Genomic DNA, 23,400 nt, shown 5'->3' on the forward strand with positions numbered 1-23,400 from the left:
TCTTGCTAACAGCGGCACCTGAGTGCCTGCCCTTAAAAAGGCTACTGAGGTCAGCTAGGGCCTCTTTACACTCTGCATCCCTCCCTGCCAGCCTTTGCCCTACAGGATAGAGCAACTGGCAGGTGTTTGGGTCCTCCAGGACTTGATAGATGCCAGCCTGACCCTAAGGCAATCTCAGCCCCAGGTTCCAGTGCTCAGAGCAGCCACTGGAGAGCCTGAGGGTGCCAGATGCCTTGGGTCTACCTCCCCTGCCGCCCCCTCCAACCAATCCAAGGAATCTATGAAATATGCAATCTGTTCCTCCCCTAAGATGCACCTGAGAGTCCTGCAGAAATCGGAGAAGGTCCATGGGTGCAGAGGAGAAAACTTTTGTAGACCTCTGGAAATTTGGGTCTTATTGAAATGTCTCTTTCACCTCCAAGTAGGCTGGGAAATCCCCTGGGACAGGCTTTATGGAAGGCAGCAGCAGGTACGGATGGGTGTTCTTTAATGAGCCCACACTGACCAAATGCCCCTGCCCTGACTCTTGGTCAGGGACAGTCTGGGTCTGGGCACCCACAGATGGCACCCACTGCCCTTCCCAGGGGTGGCGCATGGCCCACTCCTGGGACTTTCGGAGAAAGGGAGAATGGATAGGAACCAGCGTCCCAAGGGCTCCCCTCACTTTGAGTTGGAGCTTTTCGGAAGGAAGGGGGTGCTAAGGAGACGGAAATGCTAGCTGGCTATTTCCAACGACCAGCAGAGAAGGGGCAGGGGTTCGGTGCCAAACCAGAGGACCAGAACTTTTCTCTATTTTTCCAGCCTATACAGACTGCAGAAATCCGCTGGGCAGACAGGGGCCCTTGCGTCGCCCGCCTCAGGCCTTCCCGGAGGTTCTGAATCTCTGGGGCGTCGGGGCTGGGGTTGGGGCTGGGGAAGCAGGGGTGGGCGGGCCGCGGCGGCAGAGCCCCGTTCCCGCGCACGCTCGCCCAGACCTGGCCTCCTGCCTGGGCCTCGCTCTCGTTTCGTTGAAAGCGGGGTCGCATCGCCTCGCCTCCGCCTGCCCTCTGCAACCAAACCCCCTCCACGCCCCGCCGCACCCCACTGTTTTCTGTTTTGGCCGACTTTTGGGGCAGGTCAGGGCCCGGGAATTCAGCTCGCAGGAATTCTCCGTTTTTGAAGACGGTTGCCGCGGCGCCCCGAGCCCGGGTGCGGAAGCAGGGCACTGGGCTCCGGGTGGCCGCTCTCGCGAAACAGCGCGAATCGGGGCGTCGCCTGCACCGCACGTGGCTGGCCCGGCCCGGGGCTCCCAGGGCCGGAGCAACAGGATTCCGCTGGGGCCGCCGCTGCCCCTCCGATCTGCCGGCCTTTCGCTCCGGACCCACGCGGCGGCCTGGAGCGCCCTCTCGAGCAAACGGTTTGGAGGCCGCGGGCTCACAGGGGATCTTGCTCAAACGAAAAGAGCGAGAACTTAGAGCTCGGGCTGGTCTGGAGGCCGGCAAACCCAGGGAATCGGCTCGGGGTGGCGCCAGGGCCGAGTGGGACTTGAGACGGGTCCCCAGGTCCCGGGCGCAGCCCGCCTGCCTACGACGCTCGGCCCGGCTCGGGGTTTTCCGTCCCCGCCCGCGGTCCCGGCTCGGTCCCGGATCCCTTCCTACCCGCGAGGCGCTCCCTCCCAGGCTGGCAGGGGACAGCGGGACACTTTGCCTGGGAAGGGGTTGCGGGGCGCGGAGCGTCGGGCATCCAGGTGAGGGGGCCAGGTTCTAGGCTTCGGGTTAAGAAGCCGCGGAAGTCCGCCGCCGGCTTTCTCCCGCGGAAGCGCGGAGGGCCCGCGCACCCGGCCCTGCCTTGCCGCCGGCTCTGCCTGCGAGCGCCCCCACGCGGGAGGTCCCAGAGCCCCGGTCGGTGGGTCGGTGGGTCGGTGGGTCGGTGGGTCGGTGCGCGGTTTCCCGTAGGCCTCTAGCCAAGCCGGGAGAGGTGCCGGGGGAGGGCCGCCGGTTCCTTCCTGTTCACCACCCCCGGCACTAACCGGCCGGTTGCGCGGGCAGACAGGGCACGAGATGCGGGGCGCGTCCGTGCAGCGCGCTCCCTCGGAGACTGACACACACCCGTCCCGGGGCGCACTGAGTTGCCAGGATTTGCTCCCAGGATGATCCTTGAGGGACCGTCACTGGCTTATCACCGTCGCATGTGCCCCCTGGAGACTCTGGATCTGCCTGGCACACAGTGGGAGTCCAGGAGATGTTCGAACGGATGCCTGAATGACCAATGGGATTAGACTGTCAGCAACAACTGGGAAGTACCAGGCCAATAAGACAATGGCCCTCTTCCTCTTTCCTCCCGCGCTTTGCTTCCAGCCTGCTTCTTTCCCTCCCTCCTTTGCAGGGGAAGACTCATGGCGTTCTCCAGCCAGAAGTCCTGGGTGCTGTAGCCTCCCAAGGGCTACCTAGAAGCTACAGACGCAACGCTGTGCTCTTAGCAATTCAAGATCTAATTGCCTATAGCAGTACCAGGTTCCCTTGGGCTGTAGGAGAGTTTTCCAAGTTGAGCTATTCTCATTTTTGTGGGGCTGCTTCTTTAGTTGCATTTCCATAGTTACTTTACAAAAATCCTCTGTAGGCAACGTGTATATCAGGTTTCCTGTAAGAAGTGACTTTTTTTTTTTTTTCTTTCTTCTTTCCATTACCTGTGAGAAATTCTATCCTAGAGTAGGGATTCCTGGCTTGGCACTTCTCTCTCCTGCAGTATCTATTTTTATTACCATTAATTACAATGCATCAGCCCCACTCATCAGTGATACCCCCTTCCCCTGGCTGGTGACTGCTCTTGGCTCTCCTGACTTGGGTAGCTATGCCTGGGCCAGAGGGCACTCCCACCCCACCATTGAAGGCAGCCACACAGGGCTTTCCAGTAACTATGCGTTTGAAAAGGGAACCTGGAAAAAGCCAAGATTGTTCTTAACTTGGAAATCCAATACTGTATTTTGTTGTCTCTGTGAATTAAGGCTAAAATCCAGGGGCTGTTTCTTTTAGAAGAATGTGTGCTAATTAATTTATGCACAGTACTGTGAGAATGCTTTAATAAAGTAGGTAGAAACAAGATATAGCCCTACCAGGGATGGCACGCAGCTCAGGGAAACCGGTGCACGAGACCACTGCAGAGGGACTAGGTCAGTGTCAGCCTGCAACAGATGGCCTGTGGTAGCACTGTAGCATTCTGTTTTGGGATGACAGGTGTGGTTGGCCCTCTGGAAATTACCATCTTTGTTCCACCCATTCTAATACAGTTGCACTGTTAGTAAATGCTCTCATATGGGGAAGGTAGGCTGGGTGGGGCAGAGGACATGGGCTTTGGCAGCATACAGGCCTGGGTCCTTGGTCCAGACTCGCCATTTTAGTAAGTCACTCAATCTTGGGGCCTTATTTTGCCTATGAGGATAACAACCAGTGCTTGGCACACAAAAAGCATTCACCATTTGCTTATTGAATACAGTTGCACTGGGGAGTGGAGATAAAAGTTTGTGAACACCTGGTTGACAGTAGGTGCTCAGTAATTGAGGCTGTTGTCATTGGGATGATAGGATGGTGTGTTTACGCAATTGCATATGTTCAGGGTGCTTTCAGACAGCATCTCACTTAAGTGTCTAAAGGCAGATTTAATTTCAACGTGACAAGTGTTATCAAGCCCTCCTCATTTCCCAGACCTGGGCTAGGCATCATGGGAAGTGCTCAGGTGTGTGACGGGAGGTTCTGGAGCAGTTGGAAAGACAGGAGCGTGTACATGTGCAACTCCCTTGGTGTCAGCAGTTCACCATCCATGGCAGCCTTGGAGAGTGTGGGCTTTGGTGTCAGGCTACCCAGGTTAAATCCTGCCTCTGCCACTAAGTAACAGTGTGACCAAGGGTAAGCTGTACAGTGTTATGGAGTCAGTGTCCCAGTCTAGGGGGAATAAAAAGTAGGCGTAACAAACACTTTTACTTTGCTCTCAAGGATTGGGGAAAAGGAAATGAGCTAAGCATGTGAAAAGACTGGGTCTCGGTTCAGAGAGGAACAAGAGAACTTCAGCTGCCATAGTATTTGGCATTATCTTATGGTGTTCCCAGGGTTTTTGTCTCATTAAGACAGTTCTCAAAGAAAAGATAGCTGCATAAGGGTGTGACTTTGCATGTTCCTTTGGCATTGAGACTGAGGCTCCTCCCCCTGTTGTGTTTGTTCTCAGCCTTGAGTGCAAAGCAAGAACTCACAATGAAAGCTCCTTGGGTGGGTGTGAACTGTGTATATGTTACCTAGAGTAAACAAAGCAACTCCCCTCCTCTCTCTAACTCCTTCCTTGTCAGCCCCATGCTCCTTGAGAGAGACAGCCAGGAGTATCTGTTCTAATGTCTTTGATGGGTAGAGTATCTTCTATATCAAAAACAGTATACTAATGCAGAGTGGGTACCATAGTCCTATATACTGCGTGGTATGAGCATTTTCAAAGGAGGAGATAGTTCAGAGGTTAAGCAACTTGACCAAGGTCATACAGCTGATAAGGAGCCTCTGCAATTTCGGTTCTTAAGACCAAAATCCATAAAGCCATAAGCCTTGCTGCTGTTAGTTCCTTTTCAATAGTAAAAGTAATATTAGGAAGCATTGTGCTAGCTCACATCATCTCAAAACACCTCCACAAGCCAGGCATAATTACCTGCTCCATTTTGTAGGTGGTGCCGCTGAGGCTCAGAGACATTAAGTCCAAGTCCAGCAGCTATGGCAGAGCTGAGTTCTTGAATCCAGGCTGTTTGTCTGCAGAGTCTATGCTCTGACCTGTATCACTGAGTGCTTTTTCATCAAACTCTCCTCTCTTACCCCCAAGCCTTTTTCTCTCTGAACTCAGGTTCCCCGGGCATTTCCAGCTCTCAGAGGCTAGAGTTCCCTGTAGGTGTCAGGAAGATGGGTCTAAGCTCTAGGAGAAGCCAGCTCTGCCTGCCTCAGGTTTCAGCCTCCAGACCCTGGGGTTTGTGGCCTTTGCTCCCTGAAGCCCCTCCAGGGTAGGAGACCACTGTGACCAGGGCAAACTGTACAGTGATAGTCTTAGCCCCAAGCTGGTAAGTTCTGGTATGTACTCATGGCCCCCAGAGTGCCTGGGCCAAGCGCAAGCTCAGAAATCCGCCCAGACCAACAGAAGAAACAAAAGAATGAATTTCTTACAAGGATTCAGGGCGTACATGGATTGAAGGGCAGGGAACACCATTGGCCTTAAGCGGGGTGGAACCAGAAACTGGAAAATAGCTATCAAGGCAACACTTTTCCTCCCTCTGGGTGGCAGAAGGGTCTCCTTTCTCTATTCTGTCTGAGGATCTTTGTTCTCTCTGGGAAGAGCAGCTTTCTCTGTTTCTTCTCCTTTTAATACTTCCCTACCTTTTCATGTGTTCCCCTCTTTGGGCACTCAGGAGGCACTCCAAGATCTCTGCCTCTGTTCCTAATTCGAGAGAGAGAGAGAGAGAGAATATCTTATAGGCTTGTCTTCGGTCCAGTGATTCCCACTCCAATCAGGGATGCTGGATGGATGGGTGGGTGCTATATATATAGTCCTGGGCAGGACTATATGGCACCATGCCCAATCCCCCAGGACTGTGAGCCATGCCTTGGGAGAATGAAGTGCTTGGAGGGCTACTGCTCTAGTTTGCAATGGAATGCCCACGTCTAGGGCCTGCTACATAGAGGCATTAAACAGATTAGTTCCTTTGCTCCCCCCTTCTCCCCACTCCCCAATGCGGTGCCTTCCCCAGTCCATCCATCATAAATCAGCCAGAGCTTCCAGATTAGAGTCCAGATATGATTGTCCTAGTCTCGTGTTTAAATTCCTCTAATGGCACCCATTAACCTCATGATGAAATGTAGACTCCTTAGCATGGCTTAGGAGGCCCTTTGTCATCAGTCTTTGCATGTATTAGCTTATTTTCCATGTTATCCAACTCTTTCTCAAGATTTCAGCCATCTGGAGTGATTTCTACCCACTCTTCCACTTCTTTGGTAGACACCCATCACCACCTGCTTATACCTTATTGACCCTGGGCTTGGCCATGAGACAGGCTTGGACCAATGGAATGAAAGTAGATGAGCAGATGCGTCTAGAAATATGGCAGGGTGGAACCAGGACTCTTTCTTCTTTTGCCCTTGTACCCCAGATAGGCGCAGCTCCAGCCCATGTCATGAGATGAAAAAGAAGATGGAACAGAGCCCACCCTGAAGCAGGGTCACAGGTGGCCTGCAATCTACCATGTTTGGTAAAGTTTTGATATTGTTACAAGTTTATTTGGCCAGAATTAATGCTGCCTAGGAAGAGCTTGCAAAGTGGACATTGGGCTGCAGGTGCAACCATATCTTCCCCAGTCAGCCCCTGCCCTCTGTTCCCATCATATCCTTTCTTTTTTAAAGTCTAGTCTATCCTGTACACTTCTCAAAGACCCTTCACCCTGTCCCAGCAGATGGATGTATAGTGACGCCTTTACCAATCAGTGGCAGACCCCCCATTAGAGCTGGCATGATCTGGGTTCTTGAAGGTGCTCTTTTGAACTTCTTACTACACATGACTCTCAATTTTAGATTCCATAAGCTGAGTCTGCTCCATAGTTAATCTATGTAGGCTGAAGTCCCAAAGCATCTAGCCTTTTGGTGTGTTTGAAAACAGAGGTCATGGGGTGTTGCCCATCACACATGTGCCCATGCACCTGCACACACACACACACACACACACACACACAGAGGCACACATGTTCATGTCCATGGAGGTGTCCAGGCACAGGAAATCACATGCTGTTGAACACACATATTCCTAGTTACGCTGGACACAGTCCTCCAGCATTGACCCTAGAAGTTCAGGTCTTTTCATGGTTGGGTCTGTGATGAGCTATGAAACCAGCAGGTAGTCATCTCCACCCATGGCTGTGCAACTCATACCTCCTCCTCTCTCCTGCTTTCAGCCTCTGATGAATAATTACAGGGGCATTGGAGCTCCTGATTCTCAGTAGATTGGTACTACCAGCTGACATATTTCCTCCTCAAAAAATATGCACTGTAACTTTCTACATAGAACATTCAGGCAAAAATATGTAATTTCAAATAATACCTTAATGCTTAGAGTAAACAAAATAATGTAATGTGGATACAAGTGAAATAGGAGTGGATGAGTGTTCCTTGTATTCAACTGAGGTTATAAGAAAAGGAGAACGGCGGGAGCCAGGGCTAGGACTGGAGCAGACCCGGGAAAAAAGCACTGAGGTTGAGATAAACATAGAGAGCAGATTCAGATTGTGAAGTCCATGAACATTTTATAAAATGAGATTTCCTCATGGGAAAGGCTTAAATTAAACCCACAAAGGTTATTCAGCAATATATTTTGTAGCCTTAGCAGGAGTTTAATTTAGGGTCTTTGTTCAAAGGGTATGTGGAGGAATTTACACACACACAAAGACTCAAACAGGAGTGTGCACATACATATTAACAAATGTATATATAGGCAAATACCTATACATACACATATGGACACACAGAACACACATATATTCATGGGAAATGATGAATACACACATTCATGCTCACATGAGGAAATAATTCTTGAAACCATGTGGACCATCTTACTCTCAATGCGGTTTATATTTCAAGGTCACCCTCAAACCAGACTACCATGAGAGTTGGTTCATGATTTGGAGTTTTGAGGGGTTAGAGACCTCAATAGAGTGGTAGGAGTTGAAACTAGAAAATATAATTACATTTAGTTACTGAGCTTTTCTCCTTATAAATAGCAAGCATTCTTAATTAGAAAAATTTGTACACTCAATGCATTATAAACTTTGTGGATAGTTAGCACGTGGCTGGAGATGGGGCCAGGCTTAAAGAATCCATAGTTTCTACTGGGATTTTTTTTCTAATTTATATTTAATCTGAGATGTTTCCAGAAAGTCAAATGTCACCTATATCAATACTGAAAATGCTGACCAGCGACTCGGTTCAGTTTAATCTCATTCCATTCTAGTCAACATAATAAATATACTTCTTTTCCTCAAGTATCAGATCTAAGGAGTATTATTAATAAAAGGGCTTCTACTCCATATCCAACTCTGTGCTAGGCTCTGTGAGGGGGAGAAAAGAAAAGTGAAACTGTTCTGCCTGCTATAAGTTTATAGATGGGTCGGGCAGGGCAACAGAACCAATCTGTATGGAGTAGGAGATAACAAAACCACACACCACTACTTATCAGTATGACTGGGGCGAGGAGGTCAAGATGGAAGAAATACTGCGAGACTGGCTGGAAAAGGAAGGCTTCTTTGAAAATATCATCTTGATTTGGACTTTGAACATCAGAGAGAATTAGGATGGAGAGAGGGGCATGAGTGTGATGAACTCAGAAAGTCTCATTGGGTGAGCACAGGGCTCACTGCCTGGATGAATGCTGTCGTCCTGACCCACCTTAGCTAGGAAGGCCTCAGAGGGTTTATATTCATCACCTATATCCCTCCAGCTCTCCAAAGCGAGAGTGGGATTTCTGGGAAAAGTCAAAATATGTAGAACAATACAGAATTCTACATATTTTGTACAATAGAATTCTACAATTTTACATGGCCCTATCAAGTGACAGCCATGGATGGCAAATGCAGTCATGTTGCAGAAAGGGAGTTGGTGCTCACACTGTAGTCTTGAGAATCATGCAGAATGGGACAAAACTAATTTGAGGAGCAATGGTTCTCAACTTTGGGGGCCAGAGGCCCCACTGGAAATGTGAGGAAAGTCCTCTCTCCAGGGACACGCTTATATGCACATACCCACAAAAGGTGGCGTTCTGTTGCCGGATGTCACTGTCCTGAGCTCATGCCTGAATCTGTGGTGTGTGCTGGGGAAGGGCTGCTGGGGCACAGCCAACCCTTGGAGGCCTTGTGCTTCCTTGGAGTTTCTATTAATAGCACCCCTTTGGGGTCAAGGACAAAGCTTTCCTCTCCCTTCAAAGCAGCCCTCAGCCTGACAAGCAAAAGAGTGGAAGAATCTTTGCCCCATTGCACAGCACGTGAGAAGAGGTCTCCTTCTCATCAAGGGCAAGTACTGTTTTCAGCCTTTAGTAAATATGGGCAATTTCCTCACACACCAATATCCCCCTTATAGCAGTTCAGAGTGAACTGGGTTGAAGAATTTCTCCCAGTAGCACTTGCCTATGTGTGGTCATGGGCATAGTCCAACATCTAACAAGGTGCCTTGGCCCAGAATAAGCTCCAAAATGGTTTTTGTTAATTCAACAATAATAGCTATATTTTCTTGAATGCTCTTATGTGCAGACAGGAAGCCAAGGGCTTTACAAGCAAGATTTCATTGACTTCCCCGACAGCTCCTATGAGGTGAAAACTTTCAATAGGCCCATCTTAGAGATGATAAAGTGCTGTACTTGTGATGCGCGGAAGGTTCAATTAGTGAAGCAAGCAGAGGAGTAGGTTGAACCAAAGTCTGCTTGCAGTCTAGCAGTCTGGACATGTCATTATGTCCTATGTTACTACTCTGAGTAACATACCCGTTCCTTAATGTTGATACACTGTCCACGATTTGGCAGGAACCAAAGGGAGGAAGGGGATTTGAAAACCGGCCTGGATGCCAGGCGGGTTAATCGACGCCCGCACTACCGAGCGCTGTGCAAGGGGATGCTCCCCTCCCCCGTCCCTCCGCCCGTCCTCCAGGCGGGCCCTAGTGGCAACCTGAGCTGGGAAGCAAGGACGAGCCAGTGCAACACCTTGCTGGTATTTTATTTCAGCGATGGCGGGGGCAGGAGGGAAAGCGTCTCATTGAAAGAACTGGCTCTTTCTGGAATGGAGATCCATTTCCGACTGCCCCCTCCGGAGTCTCCTGAGCTGGCTGATGTCGGAGGGAGGATATTTTCTTAAGGATGGACTGTTCTTGATCGTTTCCTGCCGCAAAGGTCTCCCCCTCAGCAGTCAGGGTGCCTGTTATCTAACACTCCCAGCTGTTTCCAAACACATTCTAATGAAAATAAAGCCCCTCTAGGAAGAGCCCGGGGCTTTCCTGGTGGCTCAGTGGTAAAAAAAATTTCCCTGCTGGAGACAAGGGTTCGATCCCTGGGTCAGGAAGATTCCCCTGTAGAAGGGAATGGCAACCCACTGCAGTGTTGTTGCCTGGAGAATCCCATGGACAGAGGAACCTGGCAGGCTACAGTCCACCTGGTCGCAGAGTCAGACAGACTGAGCGACTAAACAAGTATCAGTAACAAGGAAGCACCCGAGATTTGAGAGGTAAGAACAGGTACGGTGTGCTACCCACTCCCCCCGCGCATGGTGGGAGGGCTGAGAAGTATTTAATTCAGTTCAGGACAGATTTTCTCGAGTGTGTGGAAGTGGGCTGAGCACTTAAGTTTGGGACGATGATGTCAGACTTTTGCTTACGATCCCGTCTTTAAGTAGTCAGTTTGTGAAAATTCGAACTAATGGGTCCAGGGGACAGCATTCAAGGTGTCTGTGAAGTTGGCTGGGAAAAAAATTGCATCTTAATTTTGACTAACCTCTAGCCAACGTTTAGCAACTCCTCCAAGAATGCAGGCATCAACAATGGCAGTACTGGGCAATACCGGTGACTTTTTAATTCATTTATTTTTGCTTGAAGGATAATTGCTTTACAATGTTGTGTTGGTTTCTGCCCGATGTCAATAGGAATCAGCCATAGGGATACATGTGTCCCCTCCCTCTTGAACCTCCCTCCCACCTCCCACCCCATTCCATCCCTCTCTCTTGTCACAGAGCGCTGGGTGGAGTTCCCTGTGTCATATAGCAAATCCCATGACTTCTTCACTGATAGAGACCACAGATATTTTTCTGTCATAGTTGGTGTGTGTGTGCATGCTAAGTTGCTTCAGTTGTGTCCAACTCTTTGCGACCCCGTGGACTGTAGCCTGCCAGGCTTCTTTGTCCATGGGATTCTCCAGGGAAGACTACTGGAGTGGGTTGCCATTTCCTTTGCCAGGGACCTTGAAATACTTATGCTCATCAATACTTTGGAATTATGGTACTGATCAGACCTACTGCTAGATCTTGCAATTTAAAATGTTTTAGGACTTCTCTGGTGGTAGGGTGAATAAGAATCTGCCTGCCAATGGAGGGGACATGGGTTTGATTCTTGATTCAGGAAGATCCCACACTCCACGAATCAACTAATCCTGTGAGCTATAACTACTCAGTCTGCGTGCTGCAACTACTGAAGTCTCTGCACCTAGTGTTTTGCAATAGGAGCAGCCACTGCAATAAGCCAGTGCAACGCAGAGTGGGCCTGCCTGCTGCAACTAGAGAAAGCCTTAGCAGCAATGAATGAAGATCCAGTGCAACCAAGAAAGAAAAAACATAAAGACACACATACTTTATCACTTTAAAAATTATTTTTATAATTATACTTCAATATGATTGGTTTTCTTTGCAATCATGAGTATTTTACGTTAGAAAATATTATTCTGAGAAAGAATGTGTATTACTCACCAGATGCCACAGACAGAAAAACTGGCCCTGTGTGAAACTGATGTATATTTAGGGATCCTCCTTTCAGTACAGAGTTGCAGCAGTTTTGAGGAAGAGTTACTTCTTCATCTTTCATTTGTTCAGAGAGGGCCTTGCCAGATATCAGGGAGAAAGAGGAACAACCTGGGGAACCTTAACAAGTTTTGGTATGTTTAGGCCTCAACTTTCCATCTATAAAATGGGGTGGCCAAACCCACCAACAGGAGGTGCTCTTTCCTCATTGCTGACTAAGGAGGTTGGCAGAGCCCTTTGAGCTTCAGGCGCCTGGATTTGAAACGGCTGGATGCAGAGCCTGGCACCGCGGCTTCACAAAGTCAGCTGGACCCTGTGCCCTTCCTGTATGCCAGGTTGAAAGTAGATTTTTTTTTTTTTTTCATTTGGGATCCAAGATGCTGAGTCACTGGCCAGACCAGAAGAGTAGTTTTTGTTATAAAACAGCCCAAGAGGCCTATTCCTTAACCCCTGCCCAGAAAGCTAGGTAGGCCTCAACACTGTTTTGCTTCTGAGGGACTGCTTCCAGGAAAACTCTGCAGAGGGTGTGGGTCTGGGTGGGGCTTAATGGAACCAGTTCTAGGGGGAAAGCCCAGGTTTCAGAGTTTCCTAGGGGTGAGGCCAAGGCAGGCAGTTGTCCTGGGGTTGCCTCGCATTTACTTTGTCTAGAGTCTATGTTATTCCTAAAGTCTTGCGTCCCCAGCAACAGGCTCCCTCTTGGGGACTCTGATAGGGAAGACAGTTCCCATTTGTGATGCCCTAATAAGCAGGGGGGGCGGGGGGGAGATAAGACAGGCCCAGTAGGTATAGCAGACCTCCCAGAAGAGTTTAGGTGTGTGCCCAGGCAGGCCAGGATAAGAGGCCTGGGGGGAGCAGAGTGTGCTAAGTGGAAGAGCAGAGAGTTGGCAAAGACTCAGAAGGCACAGATGAAGGCGTGCTAGGGAGGGGTGTCAGCCTGAGCACAGAGCACGAGGGGTTTTGACTAGTGGTGGTGAGGGGCACTATGGTAAGATTAATCTGGATTCAAGTGAAAGGGAAATATTGGAGCCACATAGGGTATGGGAGGGAGGACTGGATATTCACTGAAGTTGTTTTGAGCAGGAGAGTTGATTCTGGTTGTGTTGCAGGCTTGCCAAGAAGGGCAGGACTCCAGGTTTCTGCATCCAGGCCCTAACTTATTCCTGAGTTATGGCTCTCTGATCTTTCTAAAAGGGGCTTCCCAGGCGGTGCTAGTGGTAAAGAATCTGCCTGCCAATGCAGGAGACACAGGAGACATGGGTTCACTCTCTGGGTTGAAAAGATCCCCTGCAGGAGGGCATGGCAACCCGCTCCAGTATTCTTGCCTGGAGAATCCCGTGGGCAGAAGAGTCTGGCAGGCTACAGTCCATAGGGTTGCAAAGAGTTGGATGTGACTGAAGTAACTTAGCAGGCACACATCTTTCTAAATGTAGCAACCTTACATCCATCCGTTGACTAATTATCCACACATCCAATAATTACTCATCCATCCACTTATTTATCCACTCATTCTCATATCCTCTGCCTTCCTCCTGTCTCCCCTCATTAGGCCAGAGATTGTGTTCTCGGCTGTATTTCTGGTTTCCAGAGTAGTTCCTGGCACATAGTAGGTCCTCAAAAAATATTTTTGAACAAATTTGCCCCCTGAACATTCACTTAACAGTTCACATTTTGTATAGGATGTTTCTCCTCCTAGAACATTGAGTCCTTTTGTCCCTGCTTATCACTGGAGCCATATCTGATTTTTTGTTGTTGTTGTTAAAGATGAATCCTTATTTATATGTTTTAAAAAATATTCATTTATTTGGTTGCCCGGGTTCTTAGTTTCAACCTGCAGGATCTTGATCTTTGTTGTTTGCCCCGGATCTTAGTTGAAACACACAGGATCTTCAATCTTTGTTGTGACTTGTGGGATCTTTAATTGCAGCATGTGGGATCTAGTTCCCTGACCAGGGATCGAACCTGGGTTCCCTGTATTGGGAGCAGGGAGTCTGCCTCTGGACCGCCAAGGAAGTCCCACATCTGCTTATTTGGACGCTCTGCTATTCCAACAGAGTCTGAGAGTCCCTTTCTCCTCTGGTGTAGCCAAGCACCCTGAACTGCTTGAAAGAAGACCTGGGTGCTGGTCTCAGATCCGCAGAGACAGGGTACACAGCCTCAGACATTACCATTCCTCCTCTTTCCTGGGCAGAAAGATGAGATGAGCTTGGGCCAGGAGAATTTTGAGATTCTCCAGATCCTAATGGGCTATGATTTTACAACCCTAACTCATCCCACTGTAGGGCAAGTGAAACCTTGTTAAAAACTGCTTGAATTCAGTCAAAGGGAGGTTTCCCCAGAGTCAGTGATTTAAGGTACATTTCTTGGCAACAGAGATGCCCTAGTGGAATGGCTAACCATTCCTCAGCCCTAGGAATCAATTGTCTTCTGATAGTCCCACTATGAATGCACTTACCCCCTTCATCATTGGGAGGATCCAGCAGTGCCCAGAAAGGGACTTAATTACTCTGAGATTACGTTACTTTCCTGATTAAGTCACTTAATAAATGACCACATCAAGTAGCCTGAAGCGAGGCATTTCCTGAGAGGACCTAAATTACTTTTAATTTTCAGGGCTGTGTGTTTTCCTTTTGCAGCCTGGAGGGGCAGTGCCCAGCTTGCCATCTGAGAAACATTTCTTCAAGGTGTCAAAAGGACGTGTCATGCATTTGGAATGAGAACTAAATTAAAAGGCCATGCAACACATCGTTATATAAATACTGGAGCTGTTTCCAGTATAAACTACCCATTTGGCAGTCTTTTCTTGAGCAGAAACAACGTGTAGTGGGACACTTGCTTGACATTTACATCCCTACCAGCACATACATAAACAAGTATACACACGTGTACATATATGCAAAGGCACACACGCGCACAGTCAGGAAGGGATGGGCAGGGCTCCTGGAACACCACATACCAATTAGCCACCTGGATTTTGCTGCTGCAGAAAGGAGGGGATATCAGTGACCACTAACTTAGCACCTCTAGTTTTCATGCCTGTTCTGAGAATGGCCCTGGGACTCTAGTCTCCTTGCCTCTTGAGAGAGAGACTTGATTTCTATCATGAACTCATATAACATGTTCTATTCCTTATAGAGTGAAGTAAGCCAGAAAGATAAAGACCAATACAGTATGCTAATGCATATATATGGAATTTTAAAAGATGGTAATGATAACCCTATATGCAAAACAGAAAAAGAGACACAGATGTACAGAACAGACTTTTAGACTCTGTGGGAGAAGGCGAGGGTGGGATGTTCAGAGAGAACAGCATTGAAACAAGTATACTATCAAGGGTGAAACAGACCACCAGCCCAGGTTGGATGCATGAGACAAGTGCTCAGGGCTGGTGCACTGGGAAGACCCAGAGGGATGGGATGGAGAGGGAGGCGGGAGGGGGGATCGGGATGGGGAACACATGTAAATCCATGGCTGATTCATGTCAATGTATGGCAAAACCCACTACAATATTGTAAAGTAATTAGCCTCCAACTAATAAAAATAAATGGAAAAAAAAATGTTCTATTCCTTAACTCAGGGCTTCCCAGGTAGCGCCAGTGGTAAAGAACCTGCCCGCCAATGCAGGAGATATAAGAGACTTGGGTTCCATCCCTGGATTGGGAAGATCCCCTCGAGAAGGCATGACAACCCACTCTAGTATTCTTGCCTGGAGAAGCCCATGGAGAGAGGAGCCTGGTGGGCTACATTCCGTGGGGTCACAAAGAGTCAAACATGACTGAATCAACTTAGTGTATGCACGTGCGTGCACATACACACACACATTCCTTAACTCAGAGGTGAGCAGAAACTTTAAGTGATTTCATCCAACTGCCTCAATTTTAAAATGAGGGGGACTTCCCTGGTGGCCCAGTGGCTAGGACTCTGTGCTCCCAACGCAGGGGGCCTGGGTTTGATCCCTGGTCAGGGAACTAGTTCCCACATGTCGCAACTAAAGATTGTGCAGGTCGCAACTAAGACCCAACACAGCCAAATAAATAAATATTTTTTTAAAAAAATAGAAAAATTGAAGAAACTAGTGCCCAGAGAGGTCTGGGGACTTGCCCAGAGACACACAGCCAGAGGGAGCCAGAGTCAGGATAAGGACTGAGGTTTCTTGGTTGTTTGTTCCACATAGCCCTACCCTCTGAGGGTCTGAGGGTATCATTTACATTAGTGAGCAGAGTGGCTGTCATTGTCATTCTGCTTCTGCTCTGCCTGGAAGCTGGGCTGATAGGCAGCCTCCACCAGGCCCCCTCCACTGCCCCACCCCTGGCTGGTGTCGTCCCACCCCAGCCCCAGCTACACAGCAAGAATACTCTGGTAGCTAGTTCTCCCAAAATACACCCCCACCCCACGTCTCTGCCCTGAACCTCGCCTTGCAGAATTCATGCCCTGGGGTAGTCTTTCCAGCACTGAATCTGGGCTGGCCCTTTTAAGCACTAGAGTCAATGGAAGTAACACGGTGTAGCTTCGGGGTCAGGCCATTGACAGCTTTGCCGCTTTCTGTCTTGGACTCTGGAAACACATTATCTGCAGAAAGCGGCTATGGTGTAAGAAGTCCACTGCTGTGAGACCACCATGCTGTGAGGGAGCCCAAGTAGCCCCATAGCAAGAGTGTGTGGAGGTGTCCTCAAGCTGTTCCTACCATCTGGGCCTGGACGCCTGACACAGGCATGGCTGGTTAAGCCTTGAGATGACTGCAGCTCCTGCTGCCACCTGAAGCCCATCGCAGGAGAGACCCAAAGGAAATGCTTCCCTGCTGAGCCCAGAAACATGAGAAATGGAAATAAACTGTTGTTTGAAGCCCCTGCGTTTTGGCGGTGGTTTGTTATGTGGCAATAGATAAAAGGCACTAAAAGGAACGGGCAGAGACACGTGTCAGGGTTTCTTCCAGCTCTGCCAGCTCCTCGTCAGGGCCTCCTTCACCTCATCCCCTCTGTCCAGTCTCCCTCTCCCTCACTCTGAAGTTATTCCACCTTAGACAAGCCATAAGGCAGATAATTGAGAGCAGGCTGCCTTGGCCATTGATTTTACCCCAGGCAGAACTAGCACTGTGGCCAGCTGAGAGGTCCCAGCTGCTCACCGCATGTTCTGAAGCTCTGGGCTGGGGAGAAGCTGTGGGCTTTCCTTCTGTCTCATGCATTAAGACAGCATTTCCAGTACCTGACCGCAGCTCTCAGATATTTGGACGTTCCAATTTGTAGTCTTTATCTAGCCTTGAACGTGGCTGTTTGTTTTTCATTGAGAAGTGTCACCTTTTTGTCCAGTTAAACTCTCACGGGGCAAGATAGCCCACAGCCAGCCCTTCCAAGACAAATGAGGGTGAAAGAACTCAACTGTCAGCCCAGGAATGAGCAAACTTCCAGGAAGAGAGAAAACTCTCAAGCACTCTTGGGCTTTTCCCCCAGACTCAGTAATATGCCTAATCAATCTCTTCCTGGCCCCATGGGACTGAGGGACCATCTGGGGTGAATGGACCAGAGGTTGACCTCCAGAAAGCCTCGGTGTAGGGGTGAGAGGGCAAGGTGGCTTTTCAGAAAACTAGACCCAAACAAAACGATTTCTGGGCACCCAATGTTGCCAGAAAGCTCTGGGTGCTTTCTCATCATGTAATTTACTGAAACACTCTTAAGATCCGAGAGCTCCGTCTCTCTCTAGCGCCTGGAGATCTATCATCTCTTGCCCATGGAGAGACTAAGGCTCAGAAGGGGGACTCCACTGGGGACTTCAGATCCTGAGAAGGACTTCCCCATCCCCACGTCACCTGTGTGGCTTCCTGATTTAGCAAATAAAAAGACGGGACACTCAGTTAAATTTGAATTTCAGATTAACAACAAATGCTTTTTAGTATAAGTACACCCCATGCATTACTTGGGACAGTGAAAGTTGTTTAGTCGTGTCGGACTCTTTGCGACCCCATGGACTATACGGTCCATGGAATTCTCCAGGCCAGAATACTGGAGTGGGTAGCCTTTCCCTCCTCCAGCTGATCTTCCTGACCCAGGAATTGAACCAGGGTCTTCTGCATTGCGGGCAGATTCTTTACCAACTGAGCTACCAGGGAAGGCCCATTACTTGGGATATAACTATGTTAATCAATGATTCAATGTTACTTGAAATTACTCAGATTTAGCTTGAGTAGCTCTTCTTTTACCTGGTGATTCTGATTTATGGGGCTGTAGGTATTTCTTCATTTGAATAAAGAGGTCTGCTGCAGAGGAAAGTATGTTTACAAGTTATTGATTTAGGTTAATCCTCTTGATTATTTTCCAAGAAAACTCAGGGAAGGAAAGTGACTTTTCCAGCTCCCCCAGAGAGCCAGCCCTGAGTCAGGCTGAAAGCTTCGTTCCAATGTTACCGTCTCAGTGAGCCTGTCCCTGATTGCCCATTCAAGATTGTAGACCCACCTGGTGGGAATCTTCCTTGTTATATTTTTCCTCCATATTATGTTTTATTTACTTCTTTTATAGTCTCTTTCTGCCTACTAGAGTGTAAGCTCCCTGATGGCACAGATCTCATCTGTGTCTTTCATGTCTGTATTCCCACGTCTGGGTCCTCAAGGGCCTGGCAGTTTGTCGGTTTGCAGGAAACATTTGAATTGGATGAATGAGGGAATCTGAGACTCCTGGCTTACAGTCAGATGCTGTCTTTCTGAGGCATCTGCTTTCCCTGTCATCTCTTTGCTGCCCTGCAGCCTTCCTGGAGCCAGGGAATTTATGCAACAGCTGCTTCTGGGGGACTGTGTGAGGATGCATGTTTGGGGTGGACTTGGGGAGGGCAGTATTTTAAGCTGTGCTCTGAAATCCCAGGCACTCCTGCCGTCCTGCTGGGTATCAGCAGGTGCTGGTGTCAGGCAGGAGAGTGAGCAGAAGGACTCCCAGGAGGGGCAAAGGGTGTGACTAGTACGCAGAGGGGGGCGCTCTCTGCAATGATGAGAGCTTAGCCCAGAACATTGCCTTTTCCCAACAGCGCTGCTTTCTGCTCAGAATAGAGAGGCAGAGGTATTCTGGAAAGAGGTCTGGACTAAAGTAACCCAGTGTGGCAGAATGCCTGTCTCTGCTCCCCCGGTTACTGCCTACTGAGGGGTGGAGGATGATGGGAAACTGGCCTTTCCATCTCATGCTTCCAAATCACTGCTGACCTGACACCCTCACAGGTGGGGGTGCTGATCCCTGTCCCTCAGCTCCTTGGCTAGATTCTGAGCACCACCCTGTCATCTGCCCCATGGAACTTCACTGGCCACTGAACCTGGATGAAGATTCGTCTCACTGAGCTATCTCACAGCCACATGGAATGGATGGGTCAGGGAAAGAACTGTGCCACACCCCATCCCCCCACCCCCCCACATTACCGAAGATATATCTCAAAGCGCCAGTCCAACTGGGGCAAATGTCTTGTTTCAGAAAAATAGTGTCAAACACCTCTGTCAAGTCTTTGACTTTGTGAAAATAATAAAATAGATTCTGGAGGAGAGAAGAAAGAGAATTACATATAACTGGAGCACAAGAGACCTTTGAGGTCTTGTGATCAGACCCCACTTACTGATAAGGAAATGAAGATGCAAGAGGCTGGGTGGGATGGGGCCAGTTCCTCTCATCATCCCGAAGAGGTGGGGGTGGGGGTGATGAACTAGACCCAGGCTCCCTTTCCATCTTGCTACCCTCACACATCTAGAAGTGAATGCTGTTGGGTGACTCTGGGTCTCAAGGGGTCAGGTCTATCGTTTGGAGAGTTAAACAGCACCGAGGGGCTTAGCCCTGAGGGATTTTTCCAGTAGTCATGGATGTGAGAATTGGACTATAAAGAAAGCTGAGTGCTGAAGAATTGATGCTTTTGAACTGTGGTGTTGGAGAAGACTCTTCAGAGTCCTTTGGACTGCAAGGAGATCAAACCAGTCAATCCTAAAGGAAATCAGTCTTGAATATTCATTGGAAGGACTGATGCTGAAACGGAAGCTCCAATACTTTGACCACCTGATGCAAAGAACTGACTCATTAGAAAAGACCCTGATGCTGGGAAAGATTGAAGGCGGGAGGAGAAGGGGGCGACAGAGCATGAGATGGTTGGATGGCATCACTGACTTGATGAACATGAGCTTGAGCAAGCTCTGGGAGTTGGTGATGGACAGGGAAGCCTGGTGTGCTGCGTCCATAGGGTTGCAAAGAGTCGGACATGACTGAGCGACTGAACTGAACTGAGGGGCTTAGAGTCTTCAAAACAGGAACTCTCTAGGGTTTCTGGTGCTGGTTTCTCCAGGCAAGGAAAGAAGGCGGAGCCTTGTTGCAACAGTGGCTGTGGGCTGTGGGACTTATTTGCTCTTTTGCCCTGACCTTGAGCAGACCTTGTTAAAGAATGGGATCCTTGGCTTCCAGGAGCTTCCGTCCTTAACTTGATGGGTGGGTGTGGGGTTTTGGGTAAGCTGCTTGCATGTGAGAGGGAGTGAGGGATCAGGGAGCTGGGAGCAAAGTCAAGGAGGGCCACTGGGAAGGACAGGATCCAGGAACCTTCCTCCACAGATAGGGTTGGGGGTTGGAGAGGGGGAGGAGCTTGCCCAGGGTTCCACAGCTAGAGATTCCCCACACTCTCTCGACCTCCCCTCCTGGACTTGGGGATCAGGAGAGCAGCATCTTCCTTTTACTGAGTCCCTGTGAAGGCCGGCAGCAGTGCTAAGCACATATTGGCTCATGTACAATTCCAGCGGCAATGTGAGCGACAACTTGTCGTTGGATCGGTGAGTTGTGTTTGACTCTTTGTGACCCCATGGACTGCAGCATGCCAGTCCTCCGCTATCTCTTGGAGCTGGCTCAAATTTGTGTCTTTTGAGTCGGTGATGCTATCTAACCATCTCATCCCCTGTGGTCCCCTTCTCTTACTGCCCTCAATCTTTCCCAGCATCAGGGTCTTTTCCAATGAGTCAGTTCTTTCCATCAGGTGGCCAAAGTATGGGAGCTTCAGCTTCAGTATCAGTCCTTCCAATGAATATTCAGGGTTGAATTCCTCTAGGATTGGTTGGTTCCATCTCCTTGCTGTCCAAGGGACTCTCAAGATCCTTCTGCACTGCCACAGTTCGAAAGCATCAAAGCATCAGTTACAGCTTATTCCCGTTTAATAAATGGGAATGGAGATCAAGTCTCTCTTGCCAAGTCACCCAGCTATGAAGCTGCAGCGGAAGAGGGAAAAGCCTTGGCACCTAACTCCACTTTTGTGAGAAGGGCTTCGCCTTACTGTGAGGTGAATGTGGAGACCAGAGAACCCCACATTTTTCCCCTCTGTTGCTTAAGGACCCAGCTGTGCATTTGTGTGAGCTTTCCCAAACCTCAGCCTTATTGGCTTAACATGCCAACAGATGCCACTTTAGTTTTGCAGCCAAGGGTCCTGATTTATTTTGTGAATAATTCTATTTATTGGGAGCTTCATTAACATGTTCTCCAAGTATCCAGATTACAAAGTTTATAAAGAATTGTTTTCTTAATTGAAACATGTCAGGAGAGTACAGGTGAGAGGCAGTTAATTATCTTTCCTTTCTAAATGGAAATTGACCTTAATTGTGAAATATTAATCCACACGTTTTATGCATTACATGAAACCCCCGTTTTTGACATGGTGAGCAAGGAAAGCAGGTCTAAGGTTACATAATTGTTTTTAATGTAAGTGCATCGGTTAATTAATGCTTGCAGAAAACTCGAGGTTTTTCAGGAAACTTACAATTAAAATCAATTTAAATGTACAGCTACATTAATATGGTGACAAGTCCAATAATAAAACATAAATGATTGCAGGCAAGTGCTGAACAGATGTGTGAATAGGCATGCAGGCCCTGAGTTGAGTGTCAGATGGAGTTGAAAAGCAGAGCAAAGACTTCTGACTCCTGGGCCCCAGCCTCAGCCTCCAACCTCAGCCCTAACTGCTGTTGCACGATTGTGGAGCTGGCCCCTGAAACGGGCCACAGACAAATCTGCTTGCTGCTATTATGATCAATACACAACGCACACATCTGGCACTGATGTCCTCATTTTATTTTTTTTCCTTAGCGAGCAAAGAGAATTATTTCTCAGCGCCTTGACAGTGGGCACCTCTCAGACTTTGTTAGAGTCCAAAATGATCTGAGGGGTCCAAGGAACGCACCGAAGCAGAGAAGGCCACTGGAACAGCTCCTTCTTGGCCCTGTGGCCACCTTTCTGTAGACAATCCATTCCTGGATCACCCATCAGTTGCCAGGGAGGAGAAGGACACTGCACAAGAAGCTGGGGGTACTCCTGTCCCTTCCTGGTACCCTTGTGTCTCCTCCTGCCCCTGACCTGTTGGGCAAAGCTAACTGATCCAGATGTACACCTGGCTACGCTGGGATAGCCTGCCTTCTTTTTTCTAGGGTGTAACTTGGAGCCACTGAAGGGAGCTGGCACCAAGTGCCCTGAAGAGAAAGGCCCCCAGCCACCCTGTTTCCTTCTGGCCTGGGGGCAGAGCTCTTCACTGGATTCTGAGGGCTCTTCTAGAAATCTTCCAGTAAATGCTAAGCTGTCTCCATACCCCCTTATTTCTGTATTTATTTATTTAGCCAGCCGCTGTTGGTGTCTGGTCCCAGTGACCACAAGAAACTTAATGAGGACCAGCCACTGTTACCGTGTGGCTTCGTGGTGAGGCAGCCAAGCTTGTGTGTGCGTCTGGCCTCCCCGGCTCACCAGCTATGTGACTCTGGGTGGATCACTTTCTCTGAATCTCTGTTTTCTTATCAAAATAAGACTGAATGCATACATTTATTCTGAGGATTTTATGAGATAATCTATGTCTGGCATGCATTATGTTCTGAAAAAATAAACAAGCAAACATGTTAGCTGCTGTTATTATTACAGTTTGAACTTAAAGAGTTGGAAGCAGGCCGCTGGAACCCTGAGTTCCCATTTACCATGCTTGGTGGAGCACTTAGACAACAAACAAAAGGCAAGGGGTTTCACACTGATCTTGAAGTGGCCTTTTGACATCCGATGGAAGGCACTTGACCCCTGACAGCAAATTAACTTCTTGAACAGGGTCCCAGCCTTGGTGTCCATTCATGGTTATCCGACTCTTTACATCACAAAAGAAGAGTCTTGTGGGCTGCTCTGCACTATTGATTGGAGCTAAATCTGAGATGATGAAGTCAACCTTTGAGCACAGAAACCAGAGAAATGCCCTTTCAGGCCACAGGCTGCACCTTTCTTTAGCTAGTTAGTATGTGCTATGGGTCATCTGGGGACCTGGGAGAGAGTGTGGATGTCTCATAGAACCCTTCACCACTGCTAAAAACAGTTCAGAGTGTTTGATCCAGCTAAGCATGAGACAGGGGTTGTTAGCCAACTGGGGTGTCAAAGACTGGGATATCTGGGGTGTGAGACTTTGAAAGGATGCGACAGAATTCTGCCTTTTGTGGTAAAATAAAACTCCAAAAGGGTTTAGCTGTGGAAGGAGATTCTCCAGGTGGAAGGAACAGCTGGGACCAAGAGGCCCTGGTCTGCAGTGTGAGTGGTCCCTGGGGCTCTCTCATCCTGATCCCCACCACTCCTGACTTGTTGACCCCAAGGGCGGGGGCTGCTCTTCTAATGACCCAGCCCAACTGGACACAAATCCTCTTCTCAACTTGCCTTAGCTCAGCTGTGACAACTGAAATTTCCTTAAGAAGGCTTCTTAAAAGAGGGCAAAAGGGAGATAAACCAGAAAGCAAGCGTGTAAGAGTAAAAACCAGTCAAGCTTTAAGAAATCCAGTCCCTTCAGCCCTGTCTCATTCCCAGAAGGGTCCCACAGCGAGATTCTCTCCTTCATCCTCATCCCAAGGGTTGGGCAGGCCCCTTGCTGACTTTCCT

This window comes from Cervus canadensis, chromosome 5 (assembly GCF_019320065.1).
Source record: "Cervus canadensis isolate Bull #8, Minnesota chromosome 5, ASM1932006v1, whole genome shotgun sequence".
Classification (NCBI taxonomy): Eukaryota; Metazoa; Chordata; class Mammalia; order Artiodactyla; family Cervidae; genus Cervus; species Cervus canadensis.